General features: G+C 39.8%; 2 long non-coding RNA genes across 3 annotated transcripts in view; one reads left to right on the top strand and one right to left on the bottom strand.

The window, feature by feature from the left end:
• LOC112059893 (uncharacterized) overlaps positions 1-20277 on the bottom strand; it is a 72886-nt gene that overhangs the window by 22266 nt on the left and 30343 nt on the right. The window lies entirely within an intron of this gene.
• On the top strand, positions 9354-19621 carry LOC135973231 (uncharacterized). Its single transcript, XR_010590014.1, has 2 exons — positions 9354-10043; positions 18161-19621. It is a non-coding gene; the product is annotated as an uncharacterized LOC135973231 (long non-coding RNA).

The raw sequence follows: 20277 nt of genomic DNA, 5'->3' as shown, positions 1-20277 counted from the left end.
CTGCTTTATTTGGTTGTTGCCAGTACTGCATGCCTTGGCATGTCTTGCTCCATGGGCTACTAGGCCTTCTACAATACTGATTCAACCTGACTGCTATGCAGATACATTCAGTTGTTGCCAGTGGCTCCCCTCTGTTGTTGCCTGCCTGTCTCGTTCTTCTGAGTTATGCCACTGACTACTCCCATCCCATTGTGATGCTGCCTCAGGGCTGTGTTGACTTTTCAATTATCACAATATACAATGCAGATGCCATGTAAAATAACCAGCATAACTCTAGCAGACTGAGCGCAGTAGAAATACAGTTAAATAAAAGTACTACTATAATACCAGGAGGCTGATTGGAACCACAAGATACCAGTATCATATCCAGTAGTTTTTATGTTGAGTAGATATAGATTTTAGCCATTAGATTCTAGCTATCCAGCAGATAATAACCAGAGGAAATGTATCTGGATAGCTTCACTTGTGAATAACAGTTTTGCTTTTGCAAGTAAATTGAGGATCTGGTAGACTACCAGAAGTAGAAAGTTTTGTGTTACCCGGGCACATAAGCAGGCATTTTGTCTGCAGTAGATTTCCAATTATGTATAACTAAAGAATACTTCAGAATATATGATGACGTGTTTCAAAACTATGTAGCCAATTTTAGAGCATGGGACTTGGAGTCACAATTCCTGGGGTCTATTCCTGGCTCTAATACCAACTGTGACCTTGGACAATGTAAACACTGTCTGTGATTTAGTGTATGCATAGGCACAGTAAGTGTAATTCTACTGAGCTAGTCCACAGGATTATCTTGATTCATAGAATATAAGGCCAGAAGGGACCACTATGATCATCTAGTCTGACTTCCTACATAACACAGGCCATAGAACTTCCCTGAATTAATTCCCATTTGAACTACAGCATATCTCTTACTAAAACTTGTAATCTTGATTTCAAAATTGCCGTGGATAAAGAATCCACCACAACCCTGGGTTAATTGTTCTTATGGTTAATTACCCTCACTGTTAAAAGAACTGCAACTCTGCCAGGATGCAAAGCCAGTACTTCTGAATCCTTTCACCCTCCAGAAGGCCAAGGCACTCTCCATTACACCACTCAGCCACCTGAGACCTAATTATTTGTAAAACACTGTAAAAGTAGAAGTTTAAAGAAGACCTGGAAGTTAACCTGAACATAAACTACAAATAACGCAGTGTGCTTGTTACTGACTACTAGAAAAACTCAACAGCTAGAATTTTAGACTGTGGTATTCAGACAAATCAGAGAGAGCAATGCATTGCGTTCTCTGTTGCAAAACTAAATAGTCACAGAGAGTAAATTATAATAATACTTTGCACTTCTAGAGTACATTCCATCTGAGAATCAAAAAGTAATTTGCAAATGTTAATGAATTAGTCTCACAACCTGCTTTCAGGTAGGGGATTATTATTATTCCAGCTTCACAGAGGAGGAAATTGAGGCTCAGAGAGGTTAAGTAACAAGTCCAAGGTCTATGTTTTAACCACATAGCCATCTTTAATCTGGTATTATTACATCTTAAATTCATCCTTTTCAAATACAATATGTACTGTACTGTTACAAATAAAGTTGTATTGTAAAAAACTGTTGAAATTCTTTATTGAATTGTTGATACTAATCCAACTTCTCCATTTGCATTCTAGTACTTAAAAGAAACAGCTTTAAAAAAAATCTAAAAGAAAGGAAAACATGAAAATCAATATCAGCTCTGTCCAGGACTATTTTGTACCTGTCTATCAAAATGCTGCAAAGATGTTACAAGGTGCATGTTCACTTTAATTGCAGTGTGTGATTGCTTTTCCTATATGAGAATTAATTCTGTATTCATTATGGTGAAATCTTAAATTTTGGGCAGCTGATCAAATCCTGCAAATCACTTTGTTCCTCTGCTGGTGAACAGGAGAGGGCAGTGTCCCTGCTCATTTTGTGTGAGCTTTCATTTGGTGTTATGTGTTCATACGTACAGACAAAGGGCACTATCCTGGAAGATGCTGAGCACCTTCACCTCCCTTTGATTTCAATGGGAATCAGGGGTGCCTGCCAGATCACTGCAAACCCTCAGCACCTTGCAGGATCAGGACCTATAGCACATAGTTTTGTTGAAAATGGGAAGCTGGAGTATTTTGGAAGCAAATGGATATGCTCTATCCAAAGCTTAACAATACACATGACATGTGTTAGACCATCTATTTTTTTCTGAATGAAAACATATAAGAGATTGGAACACTTATTTGTAGGCTATTTATCTCTCCTTTTCAGTCTCTGAATTCCTAAGAGACCCAACATGTGCATTTTGCCCACATGCAATATTTTGAATTAACTACTGTAAATAGAAAAAATATAGAATTAGCATGATTTTAGCATTACATTTTCTCCTTCCCTTTTTAACCAATAGGGTATGCAAATGATCAGTTAACCGGGCCTCATGTTTTCTCTTCAATAAATTGCTTTTGTTATGGCAAATAAATATTCATAAAGAAATGTGGACAATAAATCATTTTAAATAGTTCAAAGCCATTTTCTTTGTAGACTGCATATATTTTCAGCTGTGACTCGTCTTTAATATTTAATTCAAAAAGGATACTTGTAGAAGGACAATAGAGATAATGTGTCAAGTAGTAATTAAAACAGGGGGTGATGATTAAAACAGTTTTGATCTACATTGTGCTCTGTCAAATCCATAATTTTCTGTATTGGTTAGGATGACTTTCTGCTCTGTTTTGTATACAAAGTCAAAATAAACTTTCACTTAAAGGGACCACACAGCAAAAACCCTGGGAGAGTCAGATCTCCACCAGGGATGCAGAGGAAAGCTGCAATATGGAGGCTAAGTATTGGTTTGGGAGATCTTGACTCAAATCTGAGTGACAATGAATTTGTGGACTTCATCATAATCTTCAGGCCACCTAAAAACATCAGATATTTGGCACAATTCATAGTCTCTGCTGACAAAAGACTAGTGTCAAATTAGCAGGGATGCTGCTGGTCACTGTGTCTAGACCCTGTTTCAGAAAAATATGTAAGTATGCTGTAAAAGGATAGTCTGTCTCTTTAAAGGCCAGTGAGCCTGGAGCCAGATAGACTTGTTCTGAAGTGGACCCCTTTAGAAACAGGTGTTTGGGCCTGGTATAGGGGATTAGCACACCCAGCTGGGAAGGGATCAGGTGATTTCCTGATGAGCACCTGATTCCCATAAAGGCTCAGTTGAAGTATAGTGCTACAGGAAATGGCATGGTTTCTGCAGTATGCTGTGTATTAGAGAGAGTCTCTATGTGAATAGCCTGTAGGAGGATTGAAGAAGAGTTGCTAGGCTCAGGAAGGTTCTGGTGTTTTGATGAAGGTTGTAAATGACAGTTTCTAGTAGTGGACTTCCTCTGCTTCATGTTCTAATTATACCTGTTGCAAAATGAGCTAAATCCTCAATTAGTATTGATTGCAACTGAGCTACACTCATTTACCACAGTTAAGAATCTGGCCTGTTAACTTTTGTCTCCTTTGTTTACTAATCATTTTAATGCATGGAGGACTATTTCACTGGGTCTCTGTGCATGCAGTAATGAGAAACATGTTAAACTGTAGATTAGACATCTCCATATCCTCCTAGTTTTTAGAGCATGTATGTTTTATCAGCAGTTTAGCAGTTACAGCTATATCTCCCCATGGTGCAAAGATGTTGTGTTCAGTGTGATGTTATGTTAACTTCACACCTTGTTGCAGCACATTTGGTAATGGGAGGTGACATACATTGTGAAATACAACATAAATAAAAGTAATTTGATATGCATGAAATATTTCTTAATGTTTTTCTGTTGTGGCAGACACAAAGCAAGGAAAAGCTATATTATCCCCCACTGGCATGTTTCTTCTTCTAAGTAGTTGAAAATTGAGAAGCTAACTAGTATGTAAAATCATCCTGACTGGAAGGAACCACTAATCCATCCTGCATTGTGGCTGGATTAATTCCATTATTTCCAAACCTCCTCTTTCAGAAAGGTATTTTTTCAAGGCCCACTTTGGTACCCTGGGCTATCTCCAAACAGAAGCCTGACTACCACTCATCACAGATGTTGTGCATCCCAAGAGAGACAGGACCCATCAGACAGAAGGTAATGGTTCTCGTCTTTAAATACAGTAGTCTTCCTTTATGCCCTGTGGACCTTTTAATTACTAGAATAAATACAGCAAGAGCATAAATAATAATTCCAAAAGAATTACACAACTAGATGAAGCTTATATATAAAAACACCCAGTTCATCTTAGGCACTACTTCAGCAAGGTATCCCTTCAAAAGGGGGGGGGGGGAAGGACTTGCTTATCTAATCTGGCACTGAGCTCACTCATTCTCTCTTGGACTGAGAAGAATGAATCTGAGACTAATAGGAGAGAAAGTAATGATGCTGAATACCAGGGTACGGTGTCTCAGGGAAAGAGCTCAAAGTCAGAACAAGCTGCAAGAGAGAATCACAAAAGATAAGAATAGAGGCAGGAAAGGAACAGAATATGGTGGCGGGGGGAATGTAAAGGGGAGACTGGGGAGAAGGGCACAGGCAGTAAGGGGGTGCTACTCCTGGCATTTAAAAGCATTGGCGTGGAGAAGAAGTAGGAAACCTAAACACAAAAAGCAAGAGGCTGGGGCAGGATGAAGAAAGACATGTCAGAACATACCAAGATCTTTCTTAAAAGAAAAAAGTTTGAGAGACAAACACACATAGGCATTTATCTGTATTTCGGAGAAACCTCCCACAGCTTTGTTCATTTGAGGTGGGCAGAGAGCAGGTAGAGGGTTATGGCTTAATGCTGCTGCTGAATCTTGAGACTATTTTATTCTGCTTTGGACATCAGTCTGAAAGCCAGGATGCAAGTCTCTTGTTTTAAAAAAACCTAAAATAAAAAGTTCTTAAAATCCTAAATCAGTAACAGAAGTGAAAGTGACTCCAATGGGAGCTGCAGCTGCTTAGTGCCTGTGAAAATGATGCTAATTACTTAGAGGCCTACACATTAATTGAGGTGCCTAATGTTAGGTTACTGTGTACAAAATCTGGCTCAGATACATTTGAATTCTGAACACTGTACTGCACTTCTGTGTTTAATAATGTCATTGTCAGTTGCAAAGGAAGCACAAAGCTTTGAACTTCTTAATATGGCCAATAAGCATTGGGGTGGATGGAATCTGAAATATTTTAAAATACATTTGCAGTCTTCAGTTCTCTATGTAAGGTTTGATTGGGCCTCTAGTGAAGTTAGCAGGAGTAGACTCAAGCCCATATTCTGTTGCTGATATTGTTTAGTCTTACACAAGGTTAGAAGTTCATTCTTAAGCATCTGATGTCCTATAAACAATGTTGGTAGTCTCAGTCCAGCTGTTAGTGGACATCCATCTACCTCACAATAGGAATCACTGTTGGCAGCCTTGTGAGGAAGATCAAATGGACATGAACCAGACTCCAGTTCTGGACTTAAGTAGCATTGGAAACTCCGCAGGTCTACTGTCTGTGCTGTACATGTTGGGTGATATCCTGGCCCCACTGAAGTCAATGGCAAAACTCCATTCACTTCAATTGGGCCTGCATTTCACTTCTTTCTGTGCATTGAGGACTGCCAGCACCCTTCAGTCATGAAAAAGTTAACTAAAAGTAAATCTGAAGTAAATCCACAATCCCTCTGTATTGTTCTTCTGTTAACAGAAAACTGAATGATGCTAGCATATCTCTAGAATTTCACAGTGCACATAAATCAGCTATGCTTTAAATGGGATATCCTACAGTGTACAGAAAACCCAGGTCTTGATCTGTGGCTGAGGAGCACTCAGGAGTGTGAGGTTGCAATGGAAGCTTTCACCCACCACATCGGTTTCTGATTCTGACCTGGCTGTGAGTCAGTCCAGTCCCACAGTGTAACTCAGGCTGCTCTAATGCCAGTTGCTGATGGACCCCAATGGGTGGTCATAGTCATAGGGGAATCTCTGGCACCAGCAGGAAGCCCGCTCACATACCCCAGTGTAAGGTGCATGGCAGCAAGGATAGGTTGGCAGAGTAGCTAATAAACCATTGTGATCTTCCTGTGGGTAGGGTTTCCAACTTTCTACTTGCACAAAACTGAGCACCCTTGCCCTGCCATCCCCCTCCCTCTGTTGTTTGCTCACCCCACCCTCTCTCACTTGCTCATTTTCACTGGGCAGGGAATTGGAGTGAGGGCTCTGGCTGGGGGTGCAGGCTCTGCGGTAGGACCAGAGATGAGGGATTTGGGGTACAGGAGAGGGCTCTGGGCTGAGGCTGAGGGGTTCAGAGGATGGGAGGGAGATCAGGGCTGGGGTGGGGGGTTGGGGCACAGGAGTGGATCAGGGGTGCAGGCTCCAGGCTGCGCTTACCTCAGGCAGCTCCCGGAAGCAGTGGCATGTCCCCACTCTGACTCCTATGTGGAGGCACAGCCAGGTGGTTCTGCGTGCTGCCCCATCCACAGGCATTGCTCCCAGTGGCTGGGTTCCCAGTTGGAACTGCAGAGCCGGCGCTTGGGGCAGGGGCAGCATGCAGAGCCCTCTGGCTGCCCCTAGTCATAGGAGCCAGAGAGGGGATATACCACTGCTTCTGGGAGTTGTGTGGAGCCAAGTCATGCAGCGATCCTGCCTTAGCCCTGCTGCTCCACCGAGCAGACTTTTAATGGCCCGGTCAGCAGTGCTGACCGGAACTGCCAGGGTCCCTTTTTGACTGGGTGTTCTGGTCGAAAACCAGACACCTAGCAACCCTAACAGTGGGCAGTTGCAATGGGGTAGCGTGAAGCAACCCTAATGGAGAAGAAATTCTGTCCTTTGATATGTTATGCATCCGAAGAAGTGGGCTGTAGTCCACGAAAGCTTATGCTCTAATAAATTTGTTAGTCTCTAAGGTGCCACAAGTACTCCTGTTCTTTTTGTGGATACAGACTAACACGGCTGCTACTCTGAAACCTGTCCTTTGATAGTCTCTTGTAATAGAAACATAAACAGTTCTGATTCCCCTATTTTAAAAACTTAACTGAGAGAGAGACTTCAATCAATACTTTGTCATTTAAACCTCAGGCAACCAAGTTGTCCATGTTTGCAAACACTCCATTGTAGAGTTTCTCAGTCTTTTCAGAACTCAGTGGTGTCTTGATGAATAACATTTCTCACTGGCTAATTTTATAGCAAGTTATCATCAAACACGTAGACAGATCTTCTGCAATATTAGATATGCTTTGAAAAGATCCCTTCAGCAATGTGCATGAGGGAATTACAAATTCATCAGTATACAAGTTTTTCAATTTTTAAATGTAATGGTTCACTATTACCTTAGTGATCAAATATAAACTTGATCAGTTGGTTAATAGTGTAAGTATCTACTAAATTAACATTTCAAAATTAAAAATCATAATCCATAGATACTACCCTATTTATAAAATATCTTAAATTCAATAAAAGCTATGAAATCTTCTAATTGCAAACCATATTTTCCTCTAACACATTAGACAAAGGCATTCTAGACATAGTCATCTTGTTCAAATCTCCTGTTTCCACCTTTTTAAAAGATGTATAACAAGTCAACAGTATATGTAGATCCTACAGTATTCATATATCCAATTTCTCTTCTGCATACAGCTCCAGTCTAGAATTACATTCTCAAATATTACTACTTCATTTTGTTGTCGAAGCAGCATGAACTGGAGATGCAGATTTAAAAGAAACTGTGTTGTAGAGAAAGCAAAACCAGTTAGGACTCAGCCTCGCAAGATATTGAGAATCCTCAAATCCCACTGACCCTGGGCAGTTTCAACTCCCACTGAGGGTACTCAGCTATATCTTGTATGATCACAGTGTGCATTCCTAATGAGTAGCACATATTAGGTGGCCCATTAATATATTCAACACAAGCAAGGGTTGCAGAATCAGGCCTAAAGCAAATTATATTATTTATTATGGAATCACCAAGGGGCCCCAGTCATATATCAAGTCCCTTTCTGTTATGTGTTAACACAGACCTTACAATATAAGAATAAGATGAGATAACTGATAAATGCAACAAACAGATCTGACAGTCACTCTTATAACATGGTTCAACCGCAGAAATGAGACTATATTCTCAGTTGGTATAAGTTGTCATAGCTCCATTGACTTCAATGGAACTCTGACAATTTACACTAGCTAAGAATCTGCCCAATGGTGCATTGCTTCATTTGTTTATAATAGCTTCAGTTATGTGACCATTATTGATTCCTTCTATGACTATGGAAAGATTCTCATACTGTGCTCTTTTTCTTTGATTATATTAAATATGCCCAGCAGCAATGATACGGACTCTAATTTGCAGTGAGTGTAATATCACATCACATGTTTTTGATCATGTCAGTTGCTGAATTTTTTTTTAATTAAATTGTTTTGGCAGTACATGGGTGCTTAAAACATGTCAAGGAATATGGAAGATATTCTAGTGATTTTTTTGAAGTATATTTATGCAGGACTGGGGCAGCCATTCCACAAACAAGGTTTCAGCTGTCATAACAGGAGATTATTATGCAATTTGGCAGGTTAAAATCTGGGAGGTTTAGGAGCTGTCATTGTGAGAGGTGATCATTCCTACAGATCTGGGAAAGGGAGTTTTTGGATATATTGGACATGGTATGTAAGAGCAAAAATCACATTATTTTGCTGGCACTTCTTTGTGAAATAAGCTTAACAGACAGCTTCAGCAACACCATGCAGTTGCTGCTTGGCTTAGATCCAGCACTGCCTGAGAGACAGTGCATGGTGCAAAAAGGAATGGTGTGGCAATAGTAGATTCTGATTTTGTTCATGCAAGTTGGGATCTTCTTGTGACCGCCTCTTTTAGATAGTATCTGGCTGAAACAACAATTGTGTAAAAGAGAGGGACTTGTTCTGTGTAAAAGTTCTATTTGCAAATGTTGTGGTTGGCTGGATTGATATTCTGCATAGGGTTTAATGGAAGATGAGACAGCACAGGGGAATTTGAGGAAATGGTGGAATAGTGAGAATAAAAAGATCGGAGGCATAGAACTGAAGTATGAGTGCTTTCTTGGAGGGGGGGGGGAGGAGAAGGGAAGGTGTCAAGGTGGTTTATCCACCTGACAGCAGGCTCATACCATTAAGTATGTTATGGGGGAAAAGCAACCTCAGCAAAGTAAGGGTTGATTGGCAGTATTTGTGATAATGGGTTACTTGCCATAGTGCAAATGAGCTTGGATAAGGAGAATTTTCTAATCACATTGACTCAGCTTGGCTTGATATAGTGATCTCTTGTTCAATTAATTAAATTGAAGGAGAAGTGATGATACAGGCTGGCTTATCCTAATGACTTTCACTAGGAAAAGCTGGAATGAAAGCTGTTCACTCTGGAAGCAGTAGTGAAAATTTCCCCCATTCATGTGTTGCAGGCACTTCCTGCAGGAGTTCATTCCTCCTACTTACTCCATGCTTAGTGTCTCTCTGCTGAGACTGCCAATGAGGTGGTAATTATTGCCAATTGTAATGGAGTCATGATGTGGTGCAATGTGCTTATTGAACTTTGCCAAAACAATCCTATAGATTAGATCAGCTGATTTTAGACTATTAGTACACCAAGGACATTCAAGTATTGCTATTATATATATGAGCATCAGTTATCCAATCTTCCCTTGGGAAAGCACCTCGTTGTCATTTTTCCATCTATATCCCCTAGTCCTTGGGTGGAGCTGAATGTAATTTATAGGTATATCTTCTAACAGCTTTCCTTCACTTCCCGCATGTTCTTCCTGAGCAGCTCTTGTAGAACTTGGATGAAAAGAGGTCAGCTGGCTTCCAGGCAGCCTACTAGAGAGCAGCTCTCTCCTGGGCAAGTAAGAGTCACCTGGCCAACAGCAAGCTAATCCGAAAACAACTCCTTTCCTAAAGCTGCTATTCTATGGAAAATCTCATTTAGGTTTGGTCTTCCTACTTTTCCCATTTGCTTTCTGGGCACCAAACCGTTAAGGGCCTATCTGCTGTGGAGGTGCTTCACTATCTATCCTCACAGGTAAATTCCAACTGTTAATTATTGGGAAAGGGTGAAATAACATAAGAATAGCTTGTTACTTATTGCTGCTTTCCCCTGTTCAGTGAAAGGGCAGGTTCCTATCTGGTGTGGATACTTACCCACTAGGGACTGGAGTGAAATACCAACTAGGGTATTTACCTATTTGATGGCTGGTCATCTCCACAGGACTAGATTTGAACTGGTGAGCCAGAAATGAAAAGCTACATGTCCCATTGCCAGCCCTTGGAGTGATCTGGTATTCCTACAATGCTCCTCTTCTTATGTCTTTAAAATCAGTCATAATTGTGGCATTGTAGAAGCATGAAGTTTTTCATTGAGACATGTACTATTTAGTCTTCTCAGGAGTAGAAACTAATGATAAACTGAGTAAATTAGGGGGCAGCTTTTCAAGTGATGGGACTTGCAAGAGTCAGTTGACTTCTGTGTCAAATACTCTAGGGTATGGGGATTCAATCACTTAATTCTTCACAGCAAATTAGAAATAGAACTCCAGCTGGTCCTGTCAAAAAGAGGCTGCTGTTTAGATTCTAATTCTTCAAGCTCCTCAAATGCTGGATTCAGATGAATGTATTAGAATTGCTGTTACTTGGTTGACAATTGCAGTGCATAAGAGAATTGTTTCAAAATGTGAATTTCTGTAAGGTATTAAAAAGATGTAGTTTAAGGTATAAGATATATTCTGCCCTTCATGGCAACTGTCTGTTAATATTAATAGGAGTTACATGTTCACATCAGAGCATAGCCTTATTCTTCTTGCACATCTTAACATTTGTCAGTGGGTCTGGTCACACAGATTTTCTTGAACAGTAATTAAACTCTGATTACTAAGCAAAATGTGAATTTCCAGCATACAGACAGCACAGAGGAATAAGTTTCCACTGTTATAATATTAACTCTTTTGTCCTAAGAAGAAAATATTTCCTGACAGCTGGGGAGAAGAGAAACTTCTTTTCTTTTTGATATAGAAAAACAAATAAAAAACTTTTTTTAAGAGGCTCAGCATTAAATTCTGCTCTTAGCTCCTATTGTCGTCAGCAGGAATTGTGTACCTGAGATCGCTAGTCAAATGCTGCCCTCTTTTATTATAGGTAAAGTCCCTAGGATAGCCTGTGGATAAGGCTGAGAGACCAATGGGCCTTTTCCAGATACTTCTAATTCTGTTTTTATTAGCACAAATATAAGCATTTTAAATGCTTTGTATGCATGCTGGTTTCTACTACACAATAGGTTTTGTGGTTTTATACTAATGACAATAGGCATTCCACTCATCATACATATGCACCTATGTATATGTAACTTCATTTTTAATGTCCAGTTCAGTTGTGCATGTTATGATCTTAGAGGCTCTGAATGCCAGGGGACTCTGAAGGAGACCCGCTCTAATATTCCTCCCATTGCCGCCAGCAGGAATGGAGAGCTAAGTTGATTCTAGCAACAGTAAATTTCCTAGGGAAGCATTCCATAGAGAGTGGCTATTCCTCAACCCTTCCTATCCCCACCCTATCTTTCTCCAAAATTCTTACAGGTTTCCAAATGGAATTCATATGCAGAGGCAGACATTGACTCTGGGGAGGAGGCAGGCCTGCAGTAGAAACATGATGGATCAGATTTTCAAAGGTAATTAGATTCCTAAAGATGCAGATAAATTCCCCTAGGTGCCCTCCAAAGTGCCTACCACGCAATAGGAGTTGGGCACCTAACCTGAAGTGCTTATCTGCATCTTTAGGTGCCTAAATACCTCTGTTTTTACCACTTCCACCTGTGTTGAACTTGCTTTGCTTTCCTTTGCTCATACATAGGGGAAGGCTGGCTTCTTCAATTTCCCTCCAACATTTTCCTCTCACCAGTCACTGGTTTTGCAGCCAGCAATAATTTATGTAGTCCTAAATTAAGGACCTTTGAGCACTTTCTTGTCCTAAAGGCTTTTTCCAACAGTGTCTCATTGCATGACCTACTAAATATTTTTATTGTACTTATTTGTATCTACTTGTTTTGATAGCATCCAGCACCACATTCAGGATCAGGGTCCTATTGTGCCGAGTACTGTACAGACTCACAGAAAGGCATGTTCCCAGGCCTGAAGAGAGATTTAATTTCACACTTTTAAACTATGTATTAACTGTTAAATTAGAAGCAGCACTTTGCATTGTGTATAGGGCTGTAAATGCCACATTCACAGCCCAACGTAAATATAATTGCAAGTTAATGGAAGTCTGCGTATGACAGTAATTCATAGACTCTTTTTATAGTACAAAGATTTCATTGCCACAAAACCCTCTCAAAATCCTGTTTATCCCATTTTCAAGGAGCAATGGTAAAGGCAGATATTGCATAGATATCATTTTAATGAAAAAACAGTATGTATTTGGCTTCCAAGAAAAATAAAACTAGCTATTGTGTACTGCAATAACTCCAAATTGGAAAATGTATTTTAATATATAGCTAATGTGCTCAGACACAACTAAAGAACTAAGATAACATTTAAATCATGTCACCTCTAATCCAAGGGAATAGGTCTATATTTTAAGCAAGGTCAGTGCAAACACAGTCCTGTGGGGATTAATATATCACACATGCTAATGCCAGGGAGAGTGAAGGAAAATGTTCTTCTTACAAGATCAGATGAGGTAACTTTGTCTTTATGATTAAAACTAAGGTGGGATGTTTTTCTTTTTGTTTTTTTTTTAGTAAATCCTGTCTACAAAACTACTTTGCCATATTAGTGGATACTACAGGCTAACATATGTTTTCTTTTGTAATGTACTTATTAACATATTAATATAAGAATCCCAAGCCATAGTTAATTTATTTGAAAACTTTTAGTGGTGGGGGGGAAAACTTTACCCTTGCCTCCTTTCTGAAGCTAAAACTGATCTGGTCATTATCTAAGTGTAAGGCTGAGGTCTCAATTCATGGAAAACCATATAGTGGCTTCTGGATGTAATGAAAAGACAAAGGGTGAACTGCAACTAAAAAAGGAATATTGTAAATTTAGGAACAATTGCATTTCTGTTATCTCTCAGATCTAGAAATTGCAAAAAGGGAGGAAAACTCTTTGAAAGCTAAGGACTTGTTAGTTAAGTGATGGCTGCCTGGTAATCCGAAATACACCTCTACCCCGATATAACACAAATTCGGATATAATGCGTAAAGCAGCGCTCGGGGGGCGGGGGAGGAGGCAGCGCGCTCTGGCAGATCAAAGCAAGTTCAATATAACGCAGTTTCACCTATAATGCGGTAAGATTTTTTGGTTCCCGAGGACAGCGTTATATTGGGGTAGAGGTGTAGTAGCCTATTGTAAATACTGTTTTTGTTGTTGTTCTTGTCGTCGTCAAAAGCTCATATCTTGTGAACTATTTGCAAGGCTGTCAAAGTCCAGTTCAATAGAACTCTGATTGCTGAGAGTACCAGCACTATTTTCTAAATGACATAAACAGCCAGTTCAGATCGTGGGTTTTTTTATTAGTCTGTGGAGCACAGTAAAACTACAAAATTTCCACCCAAAAAGCTTTGTCCCAGGGTGTACATATAGTGATCTGTTGTAGACGGTATATGAGGTGTCTGCCTCTTTCAGAGCCTGACCTCTTTGTGGCTTCCCTGTGTGCTTCCCTCTGGATTGGAAGAGACAGGTAGCGTATTCTGGGCAGCCATGAGCTAGGCATCACCTCTGAATATTTACCTGAATAAATGTTTCAGTTGTTACCTAATCAAAGATGTGTTGCATCTGCTTCTCTAATAAGACTAGAGCATAACTTAATGGAAGCCTGTTCTGCTGGCTGGGGCACCAGAGTTCTGGGAGTGGGTGGCTAGTCTTCACAGCTGCATGTCACTTGAAACCTGAAAGCCCCTTTACATATCTGATAAGGTCCCCATTCTCTAACATACTCTTATTTTGAACCCCCCCCCCACACACACACACACTGAAACCAGCTTCCAAAATGGAGCTCATGCAAGCCCTTGGTGGGGGGGAGGCATGTTGCCACAGGGGCTGTAGAAGTAGCACAGATGCACTCAGTCTTTGTGTGACTGGAACAGCCCTTCATGACTCTTCCAAAATCCATGAGACCTTTCCTATGGAGATCAGAAATTGGTCAGTTTGGAAGGTCACGCCTTCTGCTTGCTCCACAAGGTGTTGAGAGAAGAGGGCAAACTACTTCACCCCGATGGGATAACTCTGTGGAAACTCAGTGACTTGAAATGGCCCTTCCATGGAGAAAAATCCACAGAAGGGATTTGGCCCAACTAACTGGGTTATTCCTTAGCATCTCTAAAATGAGGCCCAATGTATTTTTCATACATATACAGTACGTTGGGGCTGACTTGCGAGGATGCTCAGCATCCTCAACTCCCATGTACATAGAAAGGATCTGCAGGTGCTCAGTACCTTTGAATAATCAGGCCTTATGAGGTAGGGCAGGGAGAAGGAAAGTGTCTAATTGCAGCTGGACAATTTGACAGAGGTGTGCATGGAGGACAGTCTCCTAGTTAGTCAATACATGCAGTATGACCCGGTACTTAGACTTAAACTCTCAAACTCAGCAACAAGATTTGCCTAAAATGTGTCATTACCATGGACAGAAAGAATTGAGTGCCAAATCTTTCCACCTACCACAATATCTTAGAAGAAACATTTGGTGGCATTTAAATAGAAAATATTACACTATGCCAGAAGAATGCTTTACTTTTTAATACCTCTGAGTTGTGTGATGACCACTGTCAAAGACGTTTGTGGTGTGAAAATATGTGGGTTCTCTTCCCTCGTGTTTTTTGTTCATGATGATTATATTGAAATTTTTAGACCATGCTACATCTAAAAAGTATGAAGCATTTTTGGAGAAAAGCTTTTGTTTACACTGCTACAGATGGCTGGAATAAATTAGTGGACTCACTAAACAGCAGTTCATTTTAGTTTAAAATTAATTTGGATACTTATCAAAGCTCACAGGGTGGCCATTTTATGTGACTTTACTTTTTTTTTTATTTGGGTATGGAATTGTAAAGCACAAAAGCCATGTCAAAGGAACGGTAAGGGTTTGAATTTACCATCTTGCCTCCTCCCCAAAAAAGGGAATTTATAGTTCCATCCACAACACACCCTATTGTGCTTATGTACTGCAGGATGTAGTGGGTTATTCTGCATAGCTACCTCCTCTGGAGACCACTGCAAAATCCCACTGTAAAGGGGCAGATTTGCAATGCAGATTTAGGCTGAACATTTAATTTCTTTGCTAATGGCAATTTAAATCACACACTTACTCCTAAATTTATGAAGAGATGCACAAGGATTTAGTTCAGTGGTTCCCAAACTTTAAGAACCTGTGAACCCCTTTCACTAAAATGTCAAGTCTCACGTACCCGCTCCTAAAAATGAGTATTTCCAGGTATTTTCTCCTTTACCTGAGTATAAATTATAAAAGCAGTGATCTTGGAAATATAAAATTTGTTTTTATGACATGCTTATTACACACTATTATTTATAATTACAGTATTTTTATTACATTATGAAAATGGCAACACTCTTCCAAGATCTCACTTCCGTAGCTTGTATCACTTTGAATAAGCCTGTTATAAGACAAGGCTCCTATGTTTCATCAAGGAGTATCAGATTTGAAACAGCATGAAGGTATTTAAGAAACCAACTCAAAGAGTTCCTCCTACATATGTATTCAGTTCTTGAGTAGTCCAGGCAAATAACACACGTTACAACAAAACTTAAACTTGTTCTTCATAATAATTTTAAAAACAATACTACCTGCCTATTTAATTTTAAAAACAACAAAAAATATCCACCTCCCTTTCCATTTCTTATAAGGAGTCTTGAACTTTAAATCTCCTCAGTATGATAGATACACTTGCTTTGATCTGCTTAGCTCTTGGAAGTCCAGGGGCTCCAGGCTGCTGGCCCCGTGCTGTCCGGGGTCCCTAGGGAAAGCTCTGTCTGCCATTAAGGAATTTTTCCCGAGAACCCCCTGTAACATTTCACGAACCCCAATTTGGGAACCACTGATTTAGTTACTTGTGTGACTCCTATCTCCCACTAATTCCAACAACTACTCGTACGCCACTGTGAGGCAATACTGACTGCTAGATTTTAGGGTTTTGTTTGTTTTTCCAAGAGTCACTATTGCCTGGACTACTTTGATAGCTTTCACTTTAAACTCAGGGGGAGATCTGTGAAGGGACCATGCACAGCTCCTTGATAAATTTTTTTTTTCTTCAACCCTTCAAGGACCTCATTCCACTAAAAATCAGGTATAACAGAGGCCCCGCACATTCCACTTCCCATCATGCCCTGTAGGGTAGAAAGGCTGTTGAATGCCAAATTTTATCCCAAAAATCAATGAAAATCTATAAACGTGGCCTAACATTTGTTTCTCTAATCTTAACTGTCTCTCAATGCCCTTTGAGGGATTTGACTCCTACTTAGTTGGAGATCTTTAAAAAGCAACAGAGGGTCCTGTGGCACCTTTAAGACTAACAGAAGTATTGGGAGCATAAGCTTTCGTGGGTAAGAACCTCACTTCTTCAGATGCAAGACCTTTTGCGTATGAAGAAGTGAGGTTCTTACCCACGAAAGCTTATGCTCCCAATACTTCTGTTAGTCTTAAAGGTGCCACAGGACCCTCTGTTGCTTTTTACAGATTCAGACTAACACGGCTACCCCTCTGATACTTGGAGATCTTTGCCATGCCTTAGATGCCACAGGTAAAATCATCACAACTAAATAGGACTATCTTCTTAAAGAAAGAAATTTAACAAAACACGTGTAATAAAACCTGGTTACTTCTGTTATAATCTCCTGTATGTCTCTCTGTAGAGAGCTTTTAACATAGATTACCCTTTTGATTGGGCCTACCTGTGATGGGGGCACTCCTTTCTAAATGAATCAAGGTCAAAGGTATTTTATTTTCAAAATTAGTAGTAAGTCCTAGTTTATTGTGTTATAGAGAATGCAAAAGGTTATGGATGGGTAAAGGAATCTTGTTTAATGGTTGGAAAGTCCTGTTTCAGGTAACATGGATAACTGGAACAGTTTATAAATAGTCAAAGGTGAGTGATCTTAACTAATCCTTATGAAACCAAAGAAAATATTTAAATTCAGTTTCTTGAAAGAAGCCATTCAAGGAGCTCAAATGAATATTTTTAAATTCAAATTAAATCTTTCTTTATCAAGGTTAGCGTATGTGTCCTTTCCAGGAATACATCATCTAAACCATTTTCCTGTTTAACAGGAGAAGCTGTTACTTATTTTAAAACTGTACTTTACTTATGTTTCCTTGTGATAATTTGAGTGGGATATTGAAACTTTAAATCTAATTCTGTAGTGTACTGACAATTCTTAAATTTTATAAGGTAACAATTTAAGTTTGTAAAGGAGTTTCCTGGCACAAGAAGAGCCACCCTGAAGCAAGATGTAGGGAGTTATGTGCCTCTGCCTTAGGAGCAGCCTGCTTTTCTCTCTCTTTGATTCATGTATGTTAAGGCTCCGGATCTTAAGAAATAACCTTTATGTTGTAACCTTCCAGAAATGGTATTTTATGTTTATCTAACATCTGTTTATATGCTGTGAATGTAACAACTAGTGAGAAGGATGGGCTATTTTAAGAGTACATATATAAAATGGCTACACGTGGCAATATGGACTCTCTCCAATTTAATGGAAGAGGGAGGGTTTTGCAACATACTTAGATTTAAGCGGTGCTTTCATAAAGATGTTAGAGACTAATAAATAAAGGGTTGTCTTCCTAACCCTGATGGCTAAAACCACATGTACTGTGCTTTTAAAAAAATAAACTTCTTTACCCCAAGAACCTGGTCGTCCTGTGCAGTAAACTAAACCAATTTGTCTTTTGAAGTAAATTGCCCTGAATTAAGTGGTGACTGAATGTTACATACAACAAGGAAGTGCCACTAGAGGGAACTGTTCACACTGCTCTTTAAATCCACAGAGAGGTGCCAAAATTTGAAAATAAACTGACCTCTCTCACTGTGGTGTGTCTGGGGAAAAAAGGCATCAGCAGGCAAGCGAAAAGGATGGTTACACAGATCAGTATGTCTCTTTGGATTATGAAGGGAGCTGTGTTTCTGCTGTTTAGGGACATCACACTATCGGGAGCAGTATTGCTTTAATATACGGGAGTAAAAGTGCAGTAAGAGGAGATGCCACGCCAGGCTTGCCACAGTGCACTGTAGTACACCAAAGGATATGCCAAGAGGAAGCTCTCAGTGCCTACACATAGAGCCACCAAACAAGTTACATGACTGGAGGAGTTGGGACAACCTGCTTCAGAGCTCTGGATGAAAGGATGTGTGAGATAGTACATGATGGAAAATGAACAGACATCTTGTCCTCTTGTCCCCTTCCCCCATGTTATCTTAATGTAAATGATGTAATATTGAAAATGGAAATAGATACAGGAGCGGCCAAGTCTGCGGTTTCTGAAGGGGTGTGCAAAAAATGCTTCCTGTGGTGATTCTTTTTATAGAATTATATAAAGATTCCCTGTCGCTGTAACTTATAAATGTATCTGTTAATTGTTAATTTAATTTGTAATTGAAGGAAATGGCCCCTCACTGATGGGCAGAAACTGACTATATGAGCTTAAATTGGATTGGAGTGTGGTACACCACATGACTGACAGTGGGGGGAAATAGAAAGAAAAATACAAATCTGTATTTACTACAGACGTGAGTTTGGTAATGGGCATAATAGTGAGGCTGGTTGTGTTGGGCAAGGCCATTCCCAAAGGCTAGACCTGTGCCATGGGCTCTGAAAGCCTGTGGAAAAGTAACACTGCAAAAGCAGGGCATAACTTCATCTGTGGAGGTCAATGAATGGCTACACACACCTGGTGCAGCCCATCCTAAAGGGTGATGGCAACCTAATTTGTGGCTGCTGATTAATACTTTATTGTGGCTTCTTTGTCTTGTCACTGTTTGCTTGCTTGAAAGAGATTAGATGAATAGGCTGAGATAAAAGTGAAAGGGGAATGCAGCTGGAAGTGAAGAGATGGGAGTAGTGTGCTGCTTGCTTAATTCAGAGATTTATACTCTACTCCTTCCATAGCTTGACTGGAGGGCAGTGAAAGACACACTCCTTCAGGCTTGGCTGGATTTAAATATTTGTTGCTGTCACGCTTTCATTGGTTTAAAACTGTCATGGAATAGTCCTGGTAATATCAGCTCATGAAAATGTAATCTCTTTGCACATGCAACGGTGGTATTTGTCAGTCTTCTTGTGGGTAGAACTGTCTCAACATCCCTTACAATTCTGAACTCTTATTTAGCCCATCATTTGAGAGATTCATTTATTTTTATTAGGGTTCAATAGGAGTTGAAATTCTGTTTTTAAATCCAACTATCCTTACTTTATATAAAGTCTTTTTTTAAATTTGTCTTTAGCTTAGATAGTCTTCAGATACTGTCTCAACCACATATGCTAGATATGCCTTCTAACGCTTCTGTTTGAAATCCTAGGAAAAACAATAGTCCCATAGTCCTTAACAATGGGGAGAAGGCTGCCTCTTTTGAGGGACTCTCTCTTGTTTGGATGTTTGCCTTTTTATCAATCAAAAGTAGCTTTACTCCCAAGTAAAAACTCATCCCAAACACTCGATACAATAACTAACATTACATGAAATAAGCTATGTGGAACAATATGGAAGTTATAAAACTGCATTTGAGTCTGCAATTGCACTTGAGGGTTATAAATAAAGATATCTCCTTGAAGCTTCTTGGGCTTGTCACATTAGGAAAAGGTGGAAATTTTTCTAAATTTCTTTAATTATGCTGAATGTTATTAAATAAGACCAACTGAAAACAAATATAAGCTGCTAATCTCCAAGCACGGTCTATCTACAAGTACAGAGAAATAGTTCTTAAACTTGTCTCCACTGTTATTAAATCTGAACACCTAATGCTATAAAGAGTAAATTAAAACAATGTTAATTTTGCATCAATATTGAGACTTCCCCTAGCACAATCCCATCATGTCCCCCGTGTTGACACCAGCAGAGGGAGGGATTCTAGCACAGGAAACAACAGAGTTGGTGTGGTGGCAGACAGTGGAGCTGCAGCCTCCACTTTGCTCCGGAGGAGACTTGTCCTACATAGTCGCAATTTAGATCTTATGGTCCATGCTCTTATGTGAACAAAGAAATCCCATTAACATATGATTAGTTCCAAGGAGCTTTCAGAACCGATAACCATTCCG

The sequence above is a fragment of the Chrysemys picta genome, chromosome 8 (assembly GCF_011386835.1).
Source record: "Chrysemys picta bellii isolate R12L10 chromosome 8, ASM1138683v2, whole genome shotgun sequence".
NCBI classification, from domain to species: domain Eukaryota; kingdom Metazoa; phylum Chordata; order Testudines; family Emydidae; genus Chrysemys; species Chrysemys picta.
This window is presented reverse-complemented; position numbering and strand designations above follow the sequence as displayed.